The 23409-nt window shown below is 39.6% G+C and overlaps 1 protein-coding gene, 9 non-coding genes and 1 pseudogene across 10 annotated transcripts in view; 6 read left to right on the forward strand and 5 right to left on the reverse strand.

Moving 5' to 3' along the window:
- The window catches only part of LOC131705312 (zinc finger and SCAN domain-containing protein 21-like), a 118538-nt gene that overhangs the window by 19840 nt on the left and 75289 nt on the right, over positions 1-23409 (reverse strand). The window lies entirely within an intron of this gene.
- On the reverse strand, positions 9381-9462 carry trnas-uga (transfer RNA serine (anticodon UGA)). Its single transcript has one exon. It is a non-coding gene; the product is annotated as a tRNA-Ser (tRNA).
- Positions 10125-10197, reverse strand: trnar-ccu (transfer RNA arginine (anticodon CCU)). The gene has a single exon. It is a non-coding gene; the product is annotated as a tRNA-Arg (tRNA).
- LOC131705596 (small nucleolar RNA U3) lies at positions 11626-11840 on the forward strand. Its single transcript, XR_009310547.1, has one exon. It is a non-coding gene; the product is annotated as a small nucleolar RNA U3 (small nucleolar RNA).
- On the forward strand, positions 12520-12601 carry trnal-cag (transfer RNA leucine (anticodon CAG)). The gene has a single exon. It is a non-coding gene; the product is annotated as a tRNA-Leu (tRNA).
- On the forward strand, positions 12899-12972 carry trnai-aau (transfer RNA isoleucine (anticodon AAU)). The gene has a single exon. It is a non-coding gene; the product is annotated as a tRNA-Ile (tRNA).
- On the reverse strand, positions 13143-13224 carry trnas-uga (transfer RNA serine (anticodon UGA)). The gene has a single exon. It is a non-coding gene; the product is annotated as a tRNA-Ser (tRNA).
- LOC117965278 (small nucleolar RNA U3) lies at positions 20210-20457 on the forward strand (annotated as a pseudogene).
- Positions 21134-21215, forward strand: trnal-cag (transfer RNA leucine (anticodon CAG)). The gene has a single exon. It is a non-coding gene; the product is annotated as a tRNA-Leu (tRNA).
- trnai-aau (transfer RNA isoleucine (anticodon AAU)) lies at positions 21514-21587 on the forward strand. The gene has a single exon. It is a non-coding gene; the product is annotated as a tRNA-Ile (tRNA).
- trnas-aga (transfer RNA serine (anticodon AGA)) lies at positions 21758-21839 on the reverse strand. The gene has a single exon. It is a non-coding gene; the product is annotated as a tRNA-Ser (tRNA).

Consider the following 23409-nt stretch of genomic DNA (forward strand, 5'->3'; position numbering starts at 1 on the left):
TTATACGGTGACTAAAATCCATGAAATTTGGCATTTCCCTCAGACTTCTGATACTCTGTTTACAGGGTATATCAATGCCCATCTGGAGGGTAAGCAAGAGAGTTCTGGATACCCATCTCAATGCGTTGATGCCCAGAGCAAAGAGAAGTACATCAGCGATTACCTTCTCAAAGAAGGTATAGCCCTAGACCCTGAGAACATAACAGTGAACCCTGCCAAAAGACAGATTTCCAAACTGTTTCTCAACAGTCTTTGGGGGAAGTTCGGGCAGAAAACAAACCCATTATCCACGACGTTGGTTAGAAACCCTGCAGAATTTTTTCAGTATGTGTTTTCAAAACGCTACAAGGTTTCCCATTTTTTCTTTGTCGGTGAAAACGTGGCCCAAGTGCAGTGGCGCTACGCTTCTGACTCGTACACACCCCCTGGTAATGTAAACATCTTTATCGCGGCCTTTACAACCGCATACGCTCGTTTAGAACTGTATGACCTGATGGATCGCCTACAGAGAAGGTGCCTTTACCATGACACCGACTCTGTAATCTTTGTGAGCAAACCAGGAGATTGGAACCCTCCGCTAGGTGATTATCTAGGGGAATTGACCAGTGAGCTTAAAGCGGGTGATTACATTACAGAATTTGTTTCAGGGGGTCCTAAAACATACGGCTATAAAACAAAGGACGGCAAAACATGTCTGAAAATTAAGGGCATAACCCTTAATTACGAAAACTCCAAAACTATTAATCTCTCATCCCTGAAAGATTTGGTTCAGAATTTCGTGAGTCCTGATCGAGACACCCCTCCTGAAAAAATCTTGATCGAAGGGACCCAAATTCACAGAAATAAAAAAGAGTTTCAGCTAGAAAATAGACCACACAGGAAAACTTTTCAGATTGTGTACAATAAGAGAGTATTGAAGTCTGACTACACCACATTGCCCTATGGATACTGAAGGAGGTTTTGATGTACGTCTTTCCATCCCTTTTGCAGCAATCATATCGGGACCCTCTAGTTCAGGGAAAAGTTTTTTGTGAAAAAACTTTTAGAAAACTCTTCACAGGTTCTGTCGCAAATTCCTGAGAATATAATATACTGTTATAGTTGCTGGCAAAAATTATACGATGAATTAGCTTGTAAATTTCCCAATTTAAAATTTGTTGAAGGGATACCCTCATCTCTCTGTGATGATACCTTACTCCCCCCTAACAAAGTCAATTTAATCATTATTGACGATTTGATGGAGGTAGCTAGTGAAAATGATGAAATACAGAAAGCCTTTACAAAATACAAGCACCATAGGAATTTATGTATATTATATCTAGTACAAAAATTGTTTTTTCAGGGTAAAATGAGTCGTACCATAAACTTAAATGCTAATTACATGATTCTTTTTAAAAATCCCAGAGACAAGCTGCAGATTAACACCCTAGCGAGACAGATGTACCCGCGAAACTCTAATTTCTTTTTAGAAGCTTTTGAAGATGCGACAAAACAACCGTACGGTTATCTCTTGGTAGATTTAAAAGCACAGACCCCTGAAGATTATCGGTTACGAACAGGTTTGTTCCAACCTGATTGGCCTGCTACCTATATTATGAAAAAACCTAAGGCTAAGAGGTTATAAAGGGTTGTAGATACTTAAAAAGATTATTTTATCAACAGCAGACAACATGTCAGCTAGAATAAAAAGAAACCTCCCCCTCTTAAAAAGGTTAGTCAGCGGGTCTTCTCCCCAGAGAAGAATCGTTTTACAAGAGGCCTCTGATGATCTTATCAAATCTATTGTTGAAATAGCCATAAACACTTTAAGGGGGAATATTCCTTTGACCAAAGCCCAATTAAAAAGACTTAAAAAAGAAAAAGTTGTAATAAAGAAATTATGTAATAAGAAACAACCTCTAAAAAAGAAGAGAAAAACAGTAAACCAAAAAGGAGGTTTTATAGGTTCCTTGTTAGGCATTGCCATCCCTTTTTTATCAGATCTTTTAACAGCAAGACGTTAAAAGTATGGAGTATGCTCAGAAAATGTACCTCGTTCCCCAACAACAGATTGACAGACTACGACAAGGCCCTTCCACTTCTCCTGAACCTATTAGAAAAGCAGTGGAAAGCCGTCTTGATAACGATATGAAAAGTGTGTTACTGAGAACTGATATTAGCGATTATGAAAAAAATAAACTATATACTGCTTTTTTACAAAGGTATCTGACCTTGATTAAACAGGATGAAAAAGAAACTAATACTTTAACACTGTTAACCCCTCCTAATGATGCTGTCACTGATAATACAACTGGGCCCCAGGCATCTCCTCAAGATGGACAGAGTACTGCTCAAGAGAAAGTTTCTCAGATAGAGAATTATGTTATGAGAAGCGTCCCTCACAGATCCAAGAGGAATGCTGAATTTATTTTACAGGCCATGATCCAGAACTCTAGTACTACTTCGTGGAACGATCAAGGAGAGTTTATTTTACGGGGTGATGTGGTGAGAGGAACCCATATGGTTGATTTAATTAAAACAGTTACCGGGGTCAGTAATGTTACAGATCGTAGGGCCCCAGCAGGTTGTGATGAATTCCTAGAGGGTCTAGCATGCATAAATATCCCTAATTCTGTGATTCCTAATACCCAGACCCGCAGCCGTGTGCAGGCCTTTAAAATTAACCCTCTTAAGAGCTCCAGAAGGAGGAAAAAGAGAAAAAATGACTGGGAAGACTATTAATTTGTAAATCTTTTTTTTTCTTGTGTATTTTCAATGTTTGCTTTTTTATGTACATATGCATGTGTCAAATATACTTGTTGATTTTTTTAAATGACTACATTCAATAAAAAATATATTGTTTAAGGATTTATTGTCTCAAACAGCGTTTTTATTTAACATTTAAAACATTTGTTTTTAAAAGCCTGGCAGGAATTTACACACTGCACACACGCATCGTCACACATATATTTTGATTTAGAGGGATATATTTTTTGAATGAAATTGTAGACCACATAATCATTTTTATCAACATTTTCACTATATAGTTTCAGGATTTCACGGTAGGCAAGACCTTTAGAACGATGATATAAGAAAAAAACACAATGATGTCCACATGTAGCGGTCTTTGGTCCTTGCAGCTGTTGGTTGTTGAATACAGTCTGTGTAGAGTTTTTGAATAAAAATTCCATAATAGTTTTAGGAAAATATCCGAAATCCGGGGGGTAACCGTATGAGTCAAAAAATTCACCGTTCCCATCTTTTAAATAAAGGCCCAGCCAATGTTCCCCTGGATAATTCTGAGGATGAGTGTTCACGATGATCAAAGCAGGATTTTTTTTAATTCTACCCTTAGGCAGTTGGTCACATGCTAAAACCCCATAAAAACTCTTTTGTGTAAAAGGGTTACTAGTTAGTATTGAGGTAAGTTGTAAAGTATTCATGGTCACGTTAAATTACTCTATTTCATTTAATCAGTAATCAAAGAGAACAGCTCTTTGTTGGGAGACCTCTATGACGTTCTCAAACACAGCATAGATGATTAGGTTTACAGTGTCCGGCAGCGGAACAGAAAAGCGCATTTCAAGGCGCATGTTTCCTGTTTTAACTAGAGAAAAGTGATCCCCTGCTTCTTGGTCGGGGGTTAAATCAAAAGCATAAAGGGTGTACCCCCTAGAGTAATCTGAACGATCGATAATCAGAGGTTTGTCTTTCAGATGTCTTCCAGTGGCCTGTATTAAACTATAATACTCTCTAACAGAGTTGTGCGTATTCGCATAGTTGGGTTGAAAAGGTTTTGAGGGTATTTGTTCTCCATCAACATACAATGCTATAAAGTTGGCATCAAAATGTTTAAAGTTAAAAGGATTTTTTACATAATCACCGCTAAAGGCATCGTTATCTGTTAAACCTATGACTACAAATTTAGGCAGTTGCCCCAGAAACATGTTTTCTTGATTACTAACTCTGAGTCCTCTAGGAATGCTATAAACCTTGACAGCGACCCTTTCAATAGGATATTTAGCATTTGAAGTCATCAAGGCCTGAGCATGCCCTATTTTCACATCCGGAGACACTTTAACTTTCTTGACATAAAGAGAGGCTTCTAAAAGGTGAAGTTTGTACTGGTTTGCATCGCCAGCCATTAAACAAAACCTATCACTAGCCCTAATCATTTTAATTTTTACATCAAGGCCGTTTAACATGAGTTTTTCTTGAAAAAAAATATCAGAATGTAGAGGTCCTAAAAGTTCAAATATGTGACTTCTTCGGGTATAAACACCTCTTTGTCTTAAGCCTTCGTTTGCCCCTGCAGGATCTCCAACATCCATATTGCCAGCGGTGTCTTTAAAATACATCCCAGCCGAAAACTGAGATTCCAAGGTTTCCTTACCATAATTGAGCAAGACTTCTATAAGACTTCTATAAGGATATGTGCTACTACTCTGGCTAATTAATCTTTCGCCTAAGGAAACGTCTACTTGTGAGAAAATTGTAGCTATAGGATAGTTGATAATGCTTACAGGGCTATTGACATCTAGATCAGTGTTATCAGCTTTTGTGATTTTACAAGCAAGTCTTAAAAGAGTGTTATTTAAGTCCAGATAATCCTCCCCGTTTCCTGCAATATAAAATTCAAGAGGGGCGGTGTCCGAAAGGGCTGAGAGCGGTGGTATTTCAACATAAAGGCTTTTATCTATACTTGTCTGGGTGTAAGGCACGGTGAATAAATCCAGTTCAGATTTTACACATTCTTGAGATAAATGATGAACTAGAGCCATGTTTTAAAAGATGTTTCTAGTTTTCTTTTTACGACGTGCCTTTGTTTTTTTAACAGACCTCTTCCTCCGCGATCTGCTGCTTAATGCTTTAGAAGGTGCACGTCTAGCCCTTTTACGGGATCGGCTTCGAGCTCCTGGAGGACTGGGACGTTTTTTTCTATAGCCTCTTGACATCACCATTAACCCCGCTCCTGATTGGGGGTCCTCATGGTTGTGAGTAGCGTAGGATGTTATCACATTCGACACCACGTCCTTCACAATATTTTTAGCCGCTGACTTTAAATGAGGTTTAGCTATATCAAAACCCCTCCTAAGTAAAGGCATAGCTTTTCTAAAAAGCCCTCTGAATATACCCCCGATCCCTGCCCCGTACATTACCGGAGCCCCAGTAAACCCTGGCATCCCATTTCCAGCTTGATTTTTATAATATTGTATATAGGGGTTAGAATCTCCATAGACCCTCATTTTCATATTATTTTCAATTATATATAAAGAGACTGTTTAACAGGTCTGAAGTGGACCTTCACTATGACCTTCCCAAAACGAAATGGAACAAGACTGTTTTGATCCGTCTTAAGTTGCATAGTTATAGTGTCAAAACAATTCTTACTGACAGCTACATAATGAGATCGGTCATAAGTTATTGTTACTATTTCATTGGGGGATCCATTAATAGGTACACATCTTAGAAGGAGGACGTAGCTATCCCCCACTGCTTGATGGGTTATTATATCGGTGTATACATACAAAGTGTAAAATCCCGCTCTAATGTCTGCAGGATAAAACCCCCTCTTATAAGCTTTCTCAGCGGCGGCTTCATAGAACCCCAAGATCCTTCCTAATTGACCCTCTGTATACAGGTACAATTTGGCATCTCCATGTATATAAACTTTTCTTTCTACAGATTTGTATAATAACTCTATGTCTATCAATCTATCTCGAAAAGCATTATTCATAGCGTTGATTAATTCCTTTACAGAATCATAATAACCGGTGGCTATTTTAAATACTGTTTTAACATGCGTATCTATACTACGGGTAAAAAATCTATTCTCTGCATCACTTATATTTTCCCACGTATAAGGGTATTGGATCTCTGCTAATCCAACTTCCCATTTTCCTTGTAGATTCACCGGTTTTGATAACCGTATAGTAAAATCGGCTATAGTGTTCTTCGGAAATATATCCTTTGAGGCGTTACTGGGTAGAGTCACATAAAAGGAGGTTTGATCCATCTTGTCAGTAGCCTCGGTGTAATGAAATCTACAATGATGGAGTCCCCTTAATATTCTGCAGCTGCTTGGCCTCGATCCAGCTGTTAAATTTGTCCGGCCAACCCCTCCACTTTATAAGACAATACTTTTTACCTTTTTCTTTTTTCTTGGCTAGGATTTTCTCTACCGTAAACAGTCTATCTACTGTCACTTTTATCTTCTGTAATTCAAGCTCGTAGAAGGTCCCATTTATTTCCTCTCCGTCATAATCCTTCAGCCTGTATACAGGGGGCTTCCTAGGCAATTGTTCGTATATATTAAAAATCTCATCCGTGTATGTCTGCTCATAACCTTTTATAAAGGGGGCCCTTAATTTTGATACTCTAACAGCATCCCCAATCTGAAACTTGAATTTGGGTGGTTTGTACGGGAATTCCTGAGTATATAGATTCTTAAAAACTTTAAAGGAATTGTCTTCATTAACTTCTGAAGGTTTCATTTTAATACTTCTATGGTAAGAATTATTATAAGAGCGAACCAATTCTTTTAGCTTATCTAAATACTTATGAGTGTTGAAGGCTGTAAAATATTTCCACATTTTAGTCTTTAGAGTCCTATTATACCTTTCAACAACAGAGGCTTTTAATTCATTACCGGTGGTAAAGTGTGCAAAACTATATTTTTTTAACAAGTTTTGAAAGGACTTGTTTAAAAATTCTTTACCTTTATCAGTTTGTAATTTTTTGGGTGAACGACCGCTTTCAAGGATTTTCTTGAAAGCCTTTGTCACACACCCAGCTGTTTTGTTTTTTAGAGGTTGAACCCATGCAAATTTGGATAAAACATCTATGCATGTTAACATAAACTTGTTGCGGTTATTTTTCTTTGACAGACTAGACATATCTACTAAATCGGCCTGCCATTGATCGTCAATATTAGATACAAATACGCGGTTTCTTTTAAAGTTTATTCTAGAGGGTTTATGTAGGGTGTAAGTGTCTTGTTCAGGTAACCATTCAGCTATATCCTTATCACTAACCCTACACCCCTCCTCCCTAAGAACTCTCTGTAGAGACTGTCGGCCTCCAAACCCTCCAGGATTTGAAACATCATAGTAAATTCGTTTCATTTGCTGAAGAGTCATCCCTTCAGAAAAAAAGTCAAACAAATGCAGTGATTGTAAAGTACAAAAGGTTTTATTCACTCAGTATACAGATTAACAATTATAATTGGATACTTTAAACGGCGCATAAACAGGCGACATTGCCTTTCATAGTAATGCATTAAACAAGATACAGTATCTTTTACAGCTCTAGAGATATCTGTATTCAGACCATTGACGAGATGATAAAGACAAGCTTCAGACACGTATGTATACAACACCAGTAAATACTCCCATTTACAGGGGTACACAGTGTAAAACATTTCAGGGATCAGCGCCGTTAGAAAAACATTTAAAGGTATTTCACATTTTACAGAATCAGCAATCATTTCAGCCCAATATTTAGGATCCACCAAGGCGTGTATTTCAAGCGTAGCTCTTTTTAGCTCAGTGAAACGTTTTGCATCAACAGACAAGGGGTTTTTAAAGAGGGCACGGCAAGCCAATTTGTCAACTATGAGTTCAAACAGAAGACCCTCCAACTCACTCTGCATTCTGTCCCGAGTCATGCGGTTCCCCATCTTCAAAGTCAAAAGCCCCATAATAAGTCAGAGGAGCCTGGGGTTCTGTAAAGTTTCTGTGATAGAAAGATCTAGTTATCTTGTTAACCACTTCTTGAGTCCTTTCGTCCAGGTCCTGTTGCAGCTGCTGGAGCTTCTCTTTTATGTAAGGTTCAGGTCTCAGTTCAATTAAACAATCCTCAACCAGCTTCTGAATCTTGTTCAGAGGCAGGAAAAAATCGAGTAGATGAAGAGCCTTAGAAACCAGAATCTTTAACCAAGGTACGTGTATTTTAGCTATTAGTTCTTCAAACCTCTTGTTGAAATAACCGTAGTCTGCTTCAAAGAGACAACTATGATGTCTCTGGCTGGGGTGGTCCACGGCGCAACCGGCACAATTTTTCTGCAGATCCCGGTCTATGATCACTTCCAGTAGAGAGGCCAGAAGGCCCTTGACAATCTTGAGGGTTTTTGCGAAGGTCACTCCGTAAAGGCTGTCGGGGTCATCGTGATCCTCCGGGGGTTCTGTAGGAAGAGCGTGAGACAACGGTGTAAAGACAGGTTCGGTTGGAACCTCCGGCTCCGCAGGAGGGGTGGTAGGAAGACTCTGGTTCGGCAGATCGTAAGAAGGTAGAAAACACACTTTTTCAGATACACACCATTGCCACGGAGCCTCGGGATCTTCAGCATCCCTATTCTCTGGAACGTAATCAAAATCAAACCACTCGTCGCAAGAGCTGTCTGAAATATAGCCAAATGCTGCGGAATCCATGCTGACGGTTCTTCTCTTTTAAGCAGTATGAACCTTAAATAAGAAACTCCTTTTTATTAGAACCCTGAAACAAGCCCCTCCCATAGATAGCGTCATACCCTACAACATGTCCAAACATGCCTGTGCTCTACCCGCTCTCTGCAATGAGGACGTTATTTTATAAACAACCCATAAATGGCAATTTTGTTTAAAAAAAAAAACAAAAACAAAAACAGACTTAAGATCTAACGGGTGACCGACCCTCGCAGGTTCGAATCGTGTCGATTCCTGTAATTGTAACATTTTTTTAAAAAATATATATATATATATATATATATATATATATTTATATATATATATATATATATATATATATATATATATATATATATATATATATATATGTAGCATTACAATACAACTTGCTTTCTCTTCTTTCTTTCTGTCTTTTCTTTGTAATAGTCTATAAAATAAGGGTACAACAGACACCATTTTTAGGGAGGTCTATTTTTGACGGATGTCCGGTAAAAAGGGACGGGTCATAAATCACTCAAAGCGTGGGAAAAAGGGGCGAGGCTTTAGAGCCATAAATCACTCAAAGCGTGGGAAAAAGGGGCGAGGCTTTAGAGCCATAAATCACTCAAAGCGTGGGAAAAAGGAGAGGGGCTTAAGGATCATAAATCAATCAAAGTGATGGAAAAAGGGGAGGGGCATAGGGGTCATAAATCAATCAAAGCGTGGGAAAAGGGGATGGGGCTTAAGGGTCATAAATCACTCAGAGGCGTGGAAAGGGGCGGGGCTTAAGGTCGTAAATCAACCAATAGGGGCGGGGTTTAGAGTCATAAATCAATCAAAAGGTGTGAAAGGGGCGGGGCTTAGGGTCATAAATCAATCAAAAGAGGCGGGGCTTAGAAAAGTGACAGACGCTGTCGTGCCTTTACTACTAGCATGTATTAACTATGAACACATACAATCAAATAGTAACAAAGCTTACGTAGACGGCAGGATTCGAACCTGCGCGGGGAAACCCCAATGGATTTCAAGTCCATCGCCTTAACCACTCGGCCACGACTACATGCTCGCACGACTATTTGTGAAAATATCCAAAAGAAGTAAACGACACCCGCAGTAATGCTGTAGATGGCAGTATAGGCTAACTAATGAACCGAAGTCAAATGCCTTTGTTGAAACTCTGTCAGATTTGTACAAGGCAAGCACACGTGGGAAATGTAAATACAATATACTTTCTGTTAACGTTCATAATAATGAATACAACTTTATTTCAAAATACATAGCTATTTAACTGATCTTTTCAAAACACCCCCATCCACAAAAACAAAGTAGTTATTTATTTCAACTGAACAATTGACTTGCTTCATGGCTGCTACCAGAGCACTCGAGCACGTTCTGGCTAGCGTGAGCGCACTAAGCAGATAACAAGATCTACAAAATATCACATGCCAATAAAACATTCCATAATTATGTTCATTTTTATTTATTTAGCAGACACCTTTATCCATGGCGACTTACAGAGACTAGGGTTTGTGAAGTATGCATCAGCTGCAGAGTCACTTACAGTTACATCTCACCCGAAAACGGAGCACAAAGAAGTTAAGTGACTTGCTCAGGGTCACACAATGAGTCAGTGGCTGAGGTGGGATTTGTACCGGGGGACCTCCTGGTTACAAGCCCTTTATCTTTAACCACTTTACCTCGCAGCCTCCTATAACAAAATCACACCCCAGATGGGACTCGAACCCACAATCCCTGGCTTAGGAGGCCAGTGCCTTATCCATTAGGCCACAAGGGCTGACAGGAAAAACACATTTGGTAGTACTATAGAAAGTGGGAACAATAGTTTCGTGGTTTAGTACATAATATCCAAGCCATCGGTGTTCAAACACAGCAGTGTTACATTGGGAAAGGGCCGTACTTGTCAGTACGTATTTGACATTCATGTGGGAAGATTTAAGATTGTGAAGAAGTTTAAATATGCTGCGTATTTGCGCATTGGGAACCTTACATAATTAGGTTTTTGATTAATGCCACTTTCTTACGGACAATAATCAAGGTGACGATACAAGACCAGAGACAATAAAGCAGTTATTTTCGTGTCCTTTCATTACCATATTCTAGAGTGCTTTTTCATAATTTGCGTGAATCGTGAAAACGTCTTGCTAATATGTGAACAAAGCCAGCATTCACCTTATTGATCACCATGTGGATTAACCGCTATTGGAACACAGATGATTGTGTTAAAGATGTTAATAGACTTTTAATGTACACGTTTTAGACCTAAATGTTTGTTGAGACAGTTCAAGCGCTGTAGCAGTGTTTAACTATTTCCTGGATGTTTGCCTTTTGGTCTTACTCTGGAAAAAGTAATAATAATAATAAAAAGTGTTCAAAACCATTTTTTGAGAAACCGCATTTGGGAGAAAAACGAGCAGTTTGGAAACACATTTGCAAAGGCATTGGATTCTATTGTGGTGTTTCCGAACTGTTGAACGTTTCTCATTACATGCAGGTTTACTGGCTTGACAAAAAGGCGATTGACGAAAAGAATGCAGTCTCGATAGAAAAAGCGTGTCAAGCAGAAATAGCTCAGCTGGGCGAGTGTTAGACTGTAACGGTCCCTGCTTCAATATCGGGTTTTTGCAAACAGCACGACTAGGGTTCTTTTTTTATAATTCATTTTTTGAATTAAAATAACAGCACATTTTTTCTTCAGTGTAATTGGAGGAAATAAAAACGTATTATAGTGCCATTTTCTAATGCGATTAAGAAATGCAAAATGCATCATCCCTGCGTGGGCTTGAAACACCAACATTTCGGTTAACAACCGAACGTGCTAACCGATTATGGTGTTTTATTAGATAACACCCTGGGAGCTCGACAGAACAGTGTGTATGCATATTGCTAAAATGGAAACCAAATATATACGATTCAAATAGGAATCGTATTCACATTTTAAGCACAAATTTGATAGACTTCACAGTGCAAAGGAGGAAGGCAGACAATGCAAATGAGGCAACTGGCTCCTACATTTTAAATCATATGAGAAACTTGAACCCAATTAAGCTTTTAACCGCCTGCAATCTGGAATGAGTTTGAAATGTTGTTGTAACACCTCACTGGGCTACAGCAATTGCATTATAAGAAAGCTCCTGTTTATTTGTCAGCGGCACAGCTACCGGTGCCACTCAGAGTTGGAGGGAGACGGTCGGCCACTTGCCCATAAACAATACTTTCAGGGATCATTTCTATAGCGATTTGCTAGCGAAATGCGTTTTTAAAGTGTTTGGACTCGCTATCCACGAGGAAGAGTGAGAGTGTTCGTTTTTGAGCGTGAAGGAGACAGTGAGTGTTGTTTTTGGCCAACTGCTCGCTGTTATTGATGACCGCTCCAGTGTTCCTTAGGGGGCTGGAGGAAGCGGACACGTTCTGAGTGGGTATCTTACCAAAAGGTACGCAAGACGAACTACAGTTGCAAAGCACTGCTGCTTTTTCGATGATTAATTAAAACTATCAATCTGACTGAAAACACGGATCACATTAATTGTGATCGGTTTGATACCAATAGGCTTACATGACAGGTATTGTGTATAGACAATGTCATATACACAGAAATGAACACGGACAGTGTTTATTAAGGGCTGACTCATTGAAATGTTCGAGAGATCTAGGTGTACTGGACAAATATACTGGATTTTATCCATGTCGTAATTGTGCCGCCTGTTATAATGCGTTTGAAACTAGAGATAATGTGAGATAATGTCTGTTACTGGCGGATTGTTTACAAATGTACTCAATTATGTTACAACTTTTTTTGTCTACGAAACATATCTGTAACATTTATGTAATGCCTGTGTGGTTTTTTCATGAAGTTAATTTGCTAACAGACTGTTCTGATTTGTTTCTAACCGTGAAGCGATCGCTCTGTTTGCCGTATATTTTCTTTCTGTAAGAGGAGTGTCCTTGTGATCCCATATAGAATGCGACAAAACAGGTCGCCCTCCTTAATATAAACAGAAAAAGAATAATTTCACGCACACATCAGGTGATTTACTGCAGCGTCAGACATTGGAGGTTCAGCAGTGTACTGCAGTGTTGTGCAACGTCGTCTGTGTAAGTCAGGATGGCCGAGCGGTCTAAGGCGCTGCGTTCAGGTCGCAGTCTCTCTGGAGGCGTGGGTTCGAATCCCACTTCTGACAAATCTGTTTGTTCAATTATTTCATAAAACGTCCACCGGATGCTTGGTAATTTGATTTGTTTTTCTTGTTAGTATTCAAATCACAAGGTCGTTAAATGAGAGAAAGTCACCGCAAGCCTGCACCTCACCACATCCTTCACACTGTTAAACTGCCTCATTATGACGAGGCCTCTAATTATGCCTTTCCAATATTTGAATGTGTTATTGTTCAGTTTAACATGAGAACATCTTGGTAGAACAATCATAATGTCCGCAGGACTTATTTTCCTCGGGTTCTAGTAAGAAGCTTTGAGTGTGTGGCCCGTTAGCTCAGTTGATTAGAGCGTGGTGCTAATAACGCCAAGGTCGTGGGTTCGATCCCCGTACGGGCCATGGCTTTTCTTCTTTAAAGAAACCACAGCATTTGTAATGCTGCCAAAATGAACATTCTTTAACAAAATGAAGCGAAGCGATAAGAAGTACAACCAGTAATATTTCAGACTTCCTGAGCTTTAAGCATGTATTAACTATGAACACATACAATCAAATAGTAACAAAGCTTACGTAGACGGCAGGATTCGAACCTGCGCGGGGAAACCCCAATGGATTTCAAGTCCATCGCCTTAACCACTCGGCCACGACTACATGCTCGCACGACTATTTGTGAAAATATCCAAAAGAAGTAAACGACACCCGCAGTAATGCTGTAGATGGCAGTATAGGCTAACATGAACCGAAGTCAAATGCCTTTGTTGAAACTCTGTCAGATTTGTACAAGGCAAGCACACGTGGGAAATGTAAATACAATATACTTTCTGTTAACGTTCATAATAATGAATACATCTTTATTTCAAAATACGTAGCTATTTAACTGATCTTTTCAAAACACCCCCATCCACAAAAACAAAGTAGTTATTTATTTCAACTGAAAAATTGACTTGCTTCATGGCTGCTGCCAGAGCACTCAAGCACGTTCTGGCTAGCGTGAGCGGGCTTAGCAGATAACAAGATCTACAAAACATCACATGCTAATATAACATACCATAATTATGTTTGTTTTTATTATACATGGCGACTTACAGAGACTAGGGTGTGTGAACTATGCATCAGCTGCAGAGTCACTTACAGTTACATCGCACAAGGAAGTTAAGTGACTTGCTCAGGGTCACACAATGAGTCAGTGGCTGAGGTGGGATTTGTACCGGGGGACCTCCTGGTTACAAGCCCTTTATCTTTAACCACTGGACCACGCAGCCTCCTATAACAAAATCACACCCCAGATGGGACTCGAACCCACAATCCCTGGCTTAGGAGGCCAGTGCCTTATACATTAGGCCACAAGAGCTGACAGGAAAAACACATTTGGAAGTACTAAAGAAAGTGGGAACAATAGTATCATGGTTTAATACATCATATCCAAGCCATCGCTGGTGTTCAAACACAGCAGAGTGTTACATTGGGAAAGGGCCGTACTTCTCAGTACGTATTTGACATTCATGTGGGAAGATTTAAGATTGTGAAGAAGTTTAAATATGCTGCGTATTTGCGCATTGGGAACCTTACATAATTAGGTTTTTGATTAATGCCACTTTCTTACGGACAGTAATCAAGGTGACGATACAAGACCAGAGACAATAAAGCAGTTATTTTCGTGTCCTTTCATTACCATATTCTAGAGTGCTCTTTCAGAATTTGCGTGAATCGTGAAAACGTCTTGCCAATATGTGAACAAAGCCAGCATTCACTTTATTGATCACCATGTGGATTAACCGCTATTGGAAAACAGATGATTGTGTTAAAGATGTTAATAGATTTTTAATGTACACGTTTTAGAGCTAAACGTTTGTTGAGACAGTTCAAGCGCTGTAGCAGTGTTTAACTATTTCCTGGATGTTTGCCTTTTGGTCTTACTCTAGAAAAAGTAATAATAATACTAAAAAGTAGGCAAAACCATTTTTTGAGAAACCGCATTTGGGAGAAAAACTAACAGTTTGGAAACACATTTGCAAAGGCATTGGATTCTATTGTGGTGTTTCCGAACTGTTGAACGTTTCTCATTACATGCAGGTTTACTGGCTTGACAAAAAGGCGATTGACGAAAAGAATGCTGTCTCTATAGAAAACTCGCGTCAAGCTGAAATAGCTCAGTTGGGCGAGCGTTAGACTGTAACGGTCCCTGCTTCGATACCGGGTTTTTGCAAACAGCACGACTAGGGCACGTATTATAGTGCCATTTTCTAATGCGATTAAGAAATGCAAAAAGCATCATCCCTGCGTGGGCTTGAAACACCAACCTTTCGATTAACAGCCGAACGTGCTAACCGATTATGGTGTTTTATGAGATAACACCCTGGGAGCTCGACAGAACAGTGTGTATGCATATTGCTAAAATGGAAACCAAATATACACGATTCAAATGGGAATCGTATTCAGATTTTAAGCACAAATTTGATAGACTTCACAGTGCAAAGGAGGAAGGCAGACAATGCAAATGAGGCAACTGGCTCCTACTTTTTAAATCATACGAGAAACTTGAACCCAATTAAGCTTTTAACCGCCTGCAGTCTGGAATGAGTTTGAAATGTTGTTGTAACACCTCACTGGGCAACAGCAATTGCATTATATGAAAGCTCCTGTTTATTTGTCAGCGGCACAGCTACCGGTGCCACTCAGAGTTGGAGGGAGACGGTCGACCACTTGCCCATAAACAATACTTTCAGGGATCATTTCTATAGCGATTTTTGAAGTGTGTGTGCAAGGGAAAACATTCGGCTTCTGAGCGGGTTTTGAAGAGGCTGGCATCGGGAGCTGGAAGGATGGCGGCGACAGCAGGCGTGCGCAGATTTAACGTGCTTCGTTTCAACTGGAGCGACAAGAAAGAAGTGTCTTTGTCAAGATTGGATTTCAGTAGACAGATCCTGCAGCGGCTGTTGGAAGTGAAACCGGAGGATTTGAACTGTCTGATCAAGCATCCAGGAATTGCTGTGAGCTTCGACGTAAGCTTTGTGAGTAATGGAGCAATGGGAAAATGTTTGGAAGTGTATAATAAGAAGAGAAAAGACGCACCATTAAGTCAGTTTTTAGTTGAACCTTTGTCGGACAGAGAAATAAAAGTCGTTACAATTCAATTTTATAGTGAGGTTGTAAACGACTATGATATTGAAACCTGGCTACATAGACATTGTAAAGTTAAGTCCCGTAGCAGAAAAGTAAAGGACGCTGACGGTGTGTGGAATGGAGCGAGACAGTGGCTCATCCAACTCCACGAAGACCCGAATGGGATTAATGGTGTGAGACATTTGCCAAGTAACTTTTCTCTGGGGACTACTCGGGGTTTTGTTATGTACTATGGAATGCCAAAGCTATGCCGCAACTGTGGGGGGTGGGGACACTTAGCAGTTGCGTGCAATGTTGTGAAATGCAAGAACTGCGGTGGGGCTCATATCAGCTCTTTGTGCACTGAAGAAAAGAAATGCAACTTGTGCGGCAAAGAAGGTCATGTTTTTAAAATGTGCCCGGACTTGTTCACTAATGTTGTGAAAATGCAGCGAGAGCCGAGGCCAACGGTGGCGGAGGAGGAGGCAGGAGCAGAGGGTCAGCAAGCGGCGGGACTTGTGGTGGTGGAGAAAGAGGCAGAAGCGGAGAGCCCGGGAAACAAAGAGCCGCAGTTTGGTAACGAAGAGGAGAGCTTGGAGGAAGGTTCTTCGTCGTCGAGCTCTAGTGAGTTTGAGGAGGCGGGGGTTGTAGATCAAAGGGCGCGACCTGTGAAACGCAAGCCTGAAGAAGAGGAGGGGTTTGATATAAAAAAGCAAGTCAGGGGGGTATCTGCTTCTCAGACAGCAGAATTAAGCTCAGGCGGTACACCTGAGTCAGAGACAATGGAGGAGAGTGGAGATTACGTTGATAGCCCTGCTTCTTCCAGTAGGGGGCAGGACGTAGTCAGACATGACTTCGACGGGGTAGCCTTTTTGCAGGAAAATGACAGAAACACTGGGGAGAGCATAGCGGGTGTGGACACTGATAAGGTGGAGGGACAGGGTGTCACAGAAGGTAAATGGGAGGAGGGGAGGCGAAAGAAAAAAGGACATAGAAAGAAGGATAGGTCTGATGTATAAAAATGAGGTCATGTTGCTCAATATTGTTTCTGTAAATGTTAGAGGGTTTCAGGGTGCGAACAAACGCAAAAGTGTATTTGGTTGTTTAAAATCAATTGAGACAGATATTTTTTGTTTACAGGAGTGTGGGATCCCGTACTCTGATTATTATTATAAGCTTAAACAAGAATGGAATGTGGGAGAATCTGTGTGGTCTGGGTCAAATAGAGAGAGAACTGCAGGGCTTGGTTTTTTATTTAAAAACCCAAATATTATGGTAGTGGAAATACATGAAGTATTCCCGGGACGTTTATTAGTTGTAGATATTAAATATAGAGACACAGATTTGCGGCTAGTAAATGTATATGGGTCTCAGTCGAGGGTTGAGAGAGTAAAATTGTTTGAACAGTTAAGGGTATTTTTAGTTACTAATAAAATACTGCTTGTAGCGGGGGATTTTAATTGCGGCCTATTAATTGAGGACCAGAAAAAAGAAAAAATAGATGTATCTGGTAATCTTTTGAAAACTCTGATAAAGGATGCGGGTTTAATAGATGTTGCAAAAAGTTTTTGTCCCTCTGACCCAGGGTACATGTTGTCTAATAGTACCACTAGTTCAAGGATAGATTTTTGTTTTGTTCCAAGCTCTGTAAATATTAAGAATTTTAGTTTAGAATCGTTTTTTTTTCTCAGATCACAGAATGTTAAAGATTTCACTAGAATTAACTGGGGGAACTGAGTATGGAAGAGGGGTGTGGAAGTTAAACTGTAATTTATTAAATGATGAATAATTGATTAAATCGTATAAGAAAAGGTATTTGGAATGGAGAGAGCTGAAGGTGTGTTTTGACTCTATAGGTGAATGGTGGGAGATGGTAAAGTCTCGTACTAAGGGTTATTTTATAACATTGGGGAGGAAACAAGCACAAAGGAATAAAAATAGATATTTGAAACTTCAAAAAAGAGTGCAAAATCTAATAAAATTACAAGGGGAAGGCTTTGATTTTGGCGACGAAATTAAAGAAATTAATCACAAACTCTCTGATTTATTTAGAGAGAGGGAAAAGAAAGTGCGCTTTAGAGCTAGGGTGAATCATTTAGAGAAGGATGAGATGTGCAGCCGTTTCTTCTTTCGTGAATTAGGGAGGAAAAAAAGTTTTGTGCAAAGTTTAAGAGATGGGGAGGGGGAAGTGGTAACAGAAATGAATGACATCTTAAATGTTACAAAAAAGTTTTATGAAGATCTGTATAGAAAGAGGGAAACAGAAAGTGATGTGCAAGATTTGTTTTTGAGAGAGCTGGAGTGTCAAATTAGCAAGGAAGATAATATTAATCTAATTCATAAATTAAGGATGGAAGAAGTGAAACAGGTGGTTTTTTCATTTGGAAAGGGGAAGACTCCAGGTCTGGATGGTCTTCCCATTGAATTTTATCAGGTTTTCTGGGAAGAGATTAAATATGATTTGATGGAAATGCTTAAAGAATGCTTTGAGGGGGAAAGTTTAGGCAAGTCTATGAGAGAAGGTGTAATAACAATTTTATTTAAAAACAAAGGGGATAGGGATGACTTGAAAAATTGGAGGCCAATTACGCTGTTAAATTGCGATTATAAAATTCTATCCAAGACTATAATGGGCAGATTACAGAAAGTAACAGACAAATTAATTAATCTGGACCAGGTGTGTGGTGTCCCGGGAAGAATGATAGGGGATAATCTGAATTTAATAAGAGATGCATGTTTATTTGCAAAGGAGAGGGGACTCCCTTTATGCCTTATTAATATAGATCAGGAGAAAGCATTTGACAGGGTGGACCAAGAATATCTGTTTAAAGTCTTTGAATATATGGGATTTAATTCAGTATTTATTAAATGGATTAAAATGCTTTTCCAAGAGGTCAGGGGTAGGGTGGTGGTCAATGGGTTATTGTCACCAACATTTCAAGTAAATTCTGGAGTAAGACAGGGGTGCCCTTTGTCTCCGCTGTTGTATATATTTGCATTAGAACCGGTATTAGTAAAAATAGGGAAATCAAAACAGATAACAGGGGTGATAATTCCGGGTTCAGGACAGCAAGAGGTGAAATTAGTAGCCTACATGGACGATGTAACTCTGATGTGCAGAGATAACTATTCTGTTCACAAAGCTTTAGATATGATGAGGCTATTTGGGAGAGCTTCTGGTTCTAAAATTAATACAGAGAAGAGCCATGCCATGTGTATGGGGGAGTGGGAAGGAAAAGAGGAAATTGAGAGGGTGTTAATAGTGGAGGAGGAGGGGGTAAAGATTTTAGGGGTGGTGTTTGATAGAGAAATTAACGGTTTAAAGAATTGGGTGGAAGTTTTAAGAAAACTAAAACTTAAAACTGAATATTGGAAATTGAGAAATTTGACACTAGAGGGGAAACTATTGATTGTTAAAATGATATTGATGCCAATTTTATTATATGTGGCAAGGGTGTTCCCACCCAACTTGGTGACGAGTAGAACAATAATTAGGCACTTGTTCCAATTTTTCTGGGGAGGAAGATTTGAAAAGGTAAAAAGGGAAATGGTAATGGTGCAGAGAAACCAGGGTGGAAAAGGTTTTCCAAATGTTATTTATGTTTTATGGGTGTATTTTGTATGTTACACAATTAATGCAGCATTGGAAATGAATAAAAAATACAGCTTCTTTGCTAGGTTTTATTTTGGTCAGTCTTTGAGGAAAATGGGTTTAATGAAACTGACACATACAGTGCCTTATAGTGATGAAATGCCTTTTTTATACAGGAAAACAATGAGCTTTATAGTGCAAAATAGCCTGTGTGAGAAGATGCAAGGGAATTGGTCAGCAAAAGAATTAATAAAAAAGAAAGAGAAAAGTGGAAAACTGTGCAGAGTCGGGCTCTTGAATGACAGTGCCTCGGAAACCATATGGAAAAATGTAAATTATTCAAGGCTAAATAATAGACAAAAAGATTTGGCATGGTTATCAGCGCATGGGAGGTTGCCATGTAAGGAACATTTGTATAAAAAGCATATGGTAAAGTCAGACAAATGTGTAAAAAATGGGTGTACAGCTGCAGAAACAATCCAACATGTGTTTTTTGAATGTGTGTATGCAAAAGAATGCTGGAAAAGAGTGACGAGATTGTCAAAGAAATTTGTTAGAGATCAGGATATGTGTGTGAACTTGATACTGTATGGGCCAAAAAAGGGGATTAAAACAAATGCCAGTGAAAAAGGGTGGATTATTATTAACTGTGTAAAAGAGGCATTGTGGATAGTGAGAAATCGGAATGTGTATAACTTGAAAATTGAGGTTACTGTTGATGATTTTTGTAAAATTGTAATTGTAAAAATAAGAGATTATGTTTGGCTAGACATGGTGGCTTTGGGTAAAGCTGTGGCTTTAAAAAAATGGAAAATTAATTCACTTGGTGATTTGTTTCTCTAAACTGATTTAGAATGTCAGGATTTGTTTTGTAACCAAGCCTGTAAAGGATTATGACTTGTATTTAGTTTCCTTTTGTTTTGTGATTGATTATAATGTGTTTTGAATTTTTTTTTTAATAAACTTTATATATAATGCTAGCGAAATGCGTTTTTAAAGTGTTTGGACTCGCTATCCACGAGGAAGAGTGAGAGTGTTCGCTTTTGAGCGTGAAGGAGACAGTGAGTGTTGTTTTTGGCCAACTGCTCGCTGTTATCGATGACCCCTCCAGTGTTCCTTAGGGGGCTGTTATCGATGACCCCTCCAGTGTTCCTTAGGGGGCTGGAGGAAGCGGACACGTTCTGAATGGGTATCTTACCTAAAGGTACACAAGACGAACTACAGTTGCAAAGCACTGCTGCTTTTTCGACGATTGATTAAAACTATCAATCTGACTGAAAACACGGATCACATTAATTGTGATCGGTTTGATACCAATAGGCTTACATGGCAGGTATTGTGCATAGACAATGTCATTTACACAGAAATGAACGCGGACACTGTTTATTAAGGGCTGACTCATTGAAACGTTCGAGAGATCTTGGTGTACTGGACAAATATACTGGATTTTTTCCTTGTCGTAATTGTGCCGCCTGTGATAATGCGTTTGAAACTAGAGATAACGTGAGATAATGTCTGTTACTGGCGGATAGTTTACAAATGTACTCAATTATGTTACAACTTTTTTTGTCTACCAAACAGATCTGTAACATTTATGTAATGCCTGTGTGTTTTTTTCATGAAGTTAATTTGCTAACAGACTGTTCTGATTTGTTTCTAACCGTGAAGCGATCGCTCTGTTTGCCGTATATTTTCTTTCTGTAAGAGTGTCCTTGTGATCCCATACAGAATGCGACGAAACAGGTCGCCCACCTTAATATAAACAGAAAAAGAATAAGTTCACGCACACACCAGGTGATTTACTGCAGCGTCAGACATTGGAGGTTCAGCAGTGTACTGCAGTGTTGGGCAAAGTCGTCGGTGTCAGGCAGGATGGCCGAGCGGTCTAAGGCGCTGCGTTCAGGTCGCAGTCTCTCTGGAGGCGTGGGTTCGAATCCCACTTCTGACAAACCTTTTTGTTCATTTATTTCTTAAAACGTCCACCGAATGCTTGGTAATTTGATTTGTTTTTCTTGTTACTATTCAAATCACAAGGTCGTTAAATGAGAGAAAGTCACCGTAAGCCTGCACCTCACCACATCCTTCACACTGTTAAACTGCCTCATTATGACGAGGCCTCTAATTATGCCTTTCCGATACTTTGAATGTGTTATTGTTCAGTTTAACATGAGAACATCTTAGTAGAACAAGCATAATGTCCGCAGGACTTATTTTCCTCGGCTTCTAGTAACAAGCTTTGAGTGTGTGGCCGGTTAGCTCAGTTGGTTAGAGCGTGGTGCTAATAACGCCAAGGTCGCGGGTTCGATCCCCGTACGGGCCATGGCTTTTCTTCTTTAAAGAAACCACAGCATTTGTAATGGTGCCAAAATGAACAATCTTTAACAAAATGAACCGAAGCGATATGAAGTACAACCAGTAATATTTCAGACTTCCTGAGCTTTAAACATGTATTAACAATGAACACTTACAATCAATGAAAAACATAGCTTACGTAGTCGGCATGATTCGAACCTGCGCGGGGAAACCCCAATGGATTTCTAGTCCATCGCCTTAACCACTCGGCCACGACTACATGCTCGCACGTTTCGTTGTGAAAATATCCAAAAGAAGTAAACGAAACCCGCAGTAATGCTGTAGATGGCAGTATAGGCTAACTAATGAACCGAAGTCAAATGCCTTTGTTGAAAATGGCAGATTTGTACAAGGCAAGCACACGTGGGAAATGTAAATACAATATAATTTTTGTTAACGTTCATAATAATGAATACATCTTGATTTCAAAATACGTAGCTATTTAACTGATCTTTTCAAAAACCCCCATCCACAAAAACAAAGTAGTTATTTATTTCAACTGAAAAATTGACTTGCTTCATGGCTGTTGCCAGAGCACTCGAGCACGTTCTGGCTAGCGTGAGAGCGGTCTTAGCAGATAACAAGATCTACAAAATATCACATGCTAATAAAACATACCATAATTATGTTCGTTTTTATTATACATGGCGACTTACAGAGACTAGGGTGTGTGAACTATGCATCAGCTGCAGAGTCACTTACAGTTACATCTCACCCGAAAACGGAGCACAAGAAAGTTAAGTGACTTGCTCAGGGTCACACAATGAGTCAGTGGCTGAGGTGGGATTTGTACCGGGGGACCTCCAGGTTACAAGCCCTTTATCTTTAACCACTGGACCACGCAGCCGCCTATAACAAAATCACACCTCAGATTTGACTCGAACCCACAATCCCTGGCTTAGGAGGCCAGTGCCTTAGCCATTAGGCCACAAGGGCTGACACGCAGCACACATTTGGTAGTACGAAAGAAAGTGGGAACAATAGTATCGTGGTTTAATACATAATATCCAAGCCATCGTTGGTGTTCAAACACAGCAGAGTGCTACATTGGGAAAGGGCCGTACTTGTCAGTACGTATTTGACATTCATGTGGGAAGATTTAAGATTGTGAAGAAGTTTAAATATGCTGCGTATTTGCGCATTGGGAACCTTACACAATTAGGTTTTTGATTAATGCCACTTTCTTACGGACAGTAATCAAGGTGACGCTAGAAGACCAGAGCCAATAAAGCAGTTATTTTCCTGTCCTTTCATTACCATATTCTAGTGTGCTTCTTCAGAATATGCGTGAATCGTGAAAACATCTTGCCAATATGTGAACAAAGCCAGCATTCACTTTATTGATCACCATGTGGATTAACCGCTATTGGAAAACAGATGATTGTGTTAAAGATGTTAATAGATTTTTAATGTACACGTTTTAGAGCTAAACGTTTGTTGGGACAGTTCAAGCGCTGTAGCAGTGTTTAGCTATTTCCTGGATGTTTGCCTTTTGGTCTTACTCTAGAAAAAGTAATAATAATACTAAAAAGTAGGCAAAACCATTTTTTGAGAAACCGCATTTGGGAGAAAAACGAACAGTTTGGAAACACATTTGCAAAGGCATTGGATTCTATTGTGGTGTTTCCGAACTGTTGAACGTTTCTCATTACATGCAGGTTTACTGGCTTGACAAAAAGGCGATTGACGAAAAAAATGCTGTCTCGATAGAAGAATCGCGTCAAGCTGAAATAGCTCAGGTGGGCGAGTGTTAGACTTTAACGGTCCCTGCTTCGATCCCGGGTTTTTGC

The sequence above is a fragment of the Acipenser ruthenus genome, chromosome 35 (assembly GCF_902713425.1).
Source record: "Acipenser ruthenus chromosome 35, fAciRut3.2 maternal haplotype, whole genome shotgun sequence".
Lineage (NCBI taxonomy): Eukaryota > Metazoa > Chordata > Actinopteri > Acipenseriformes > Acipenseridae > Acipenser > Acipenser ruthenus.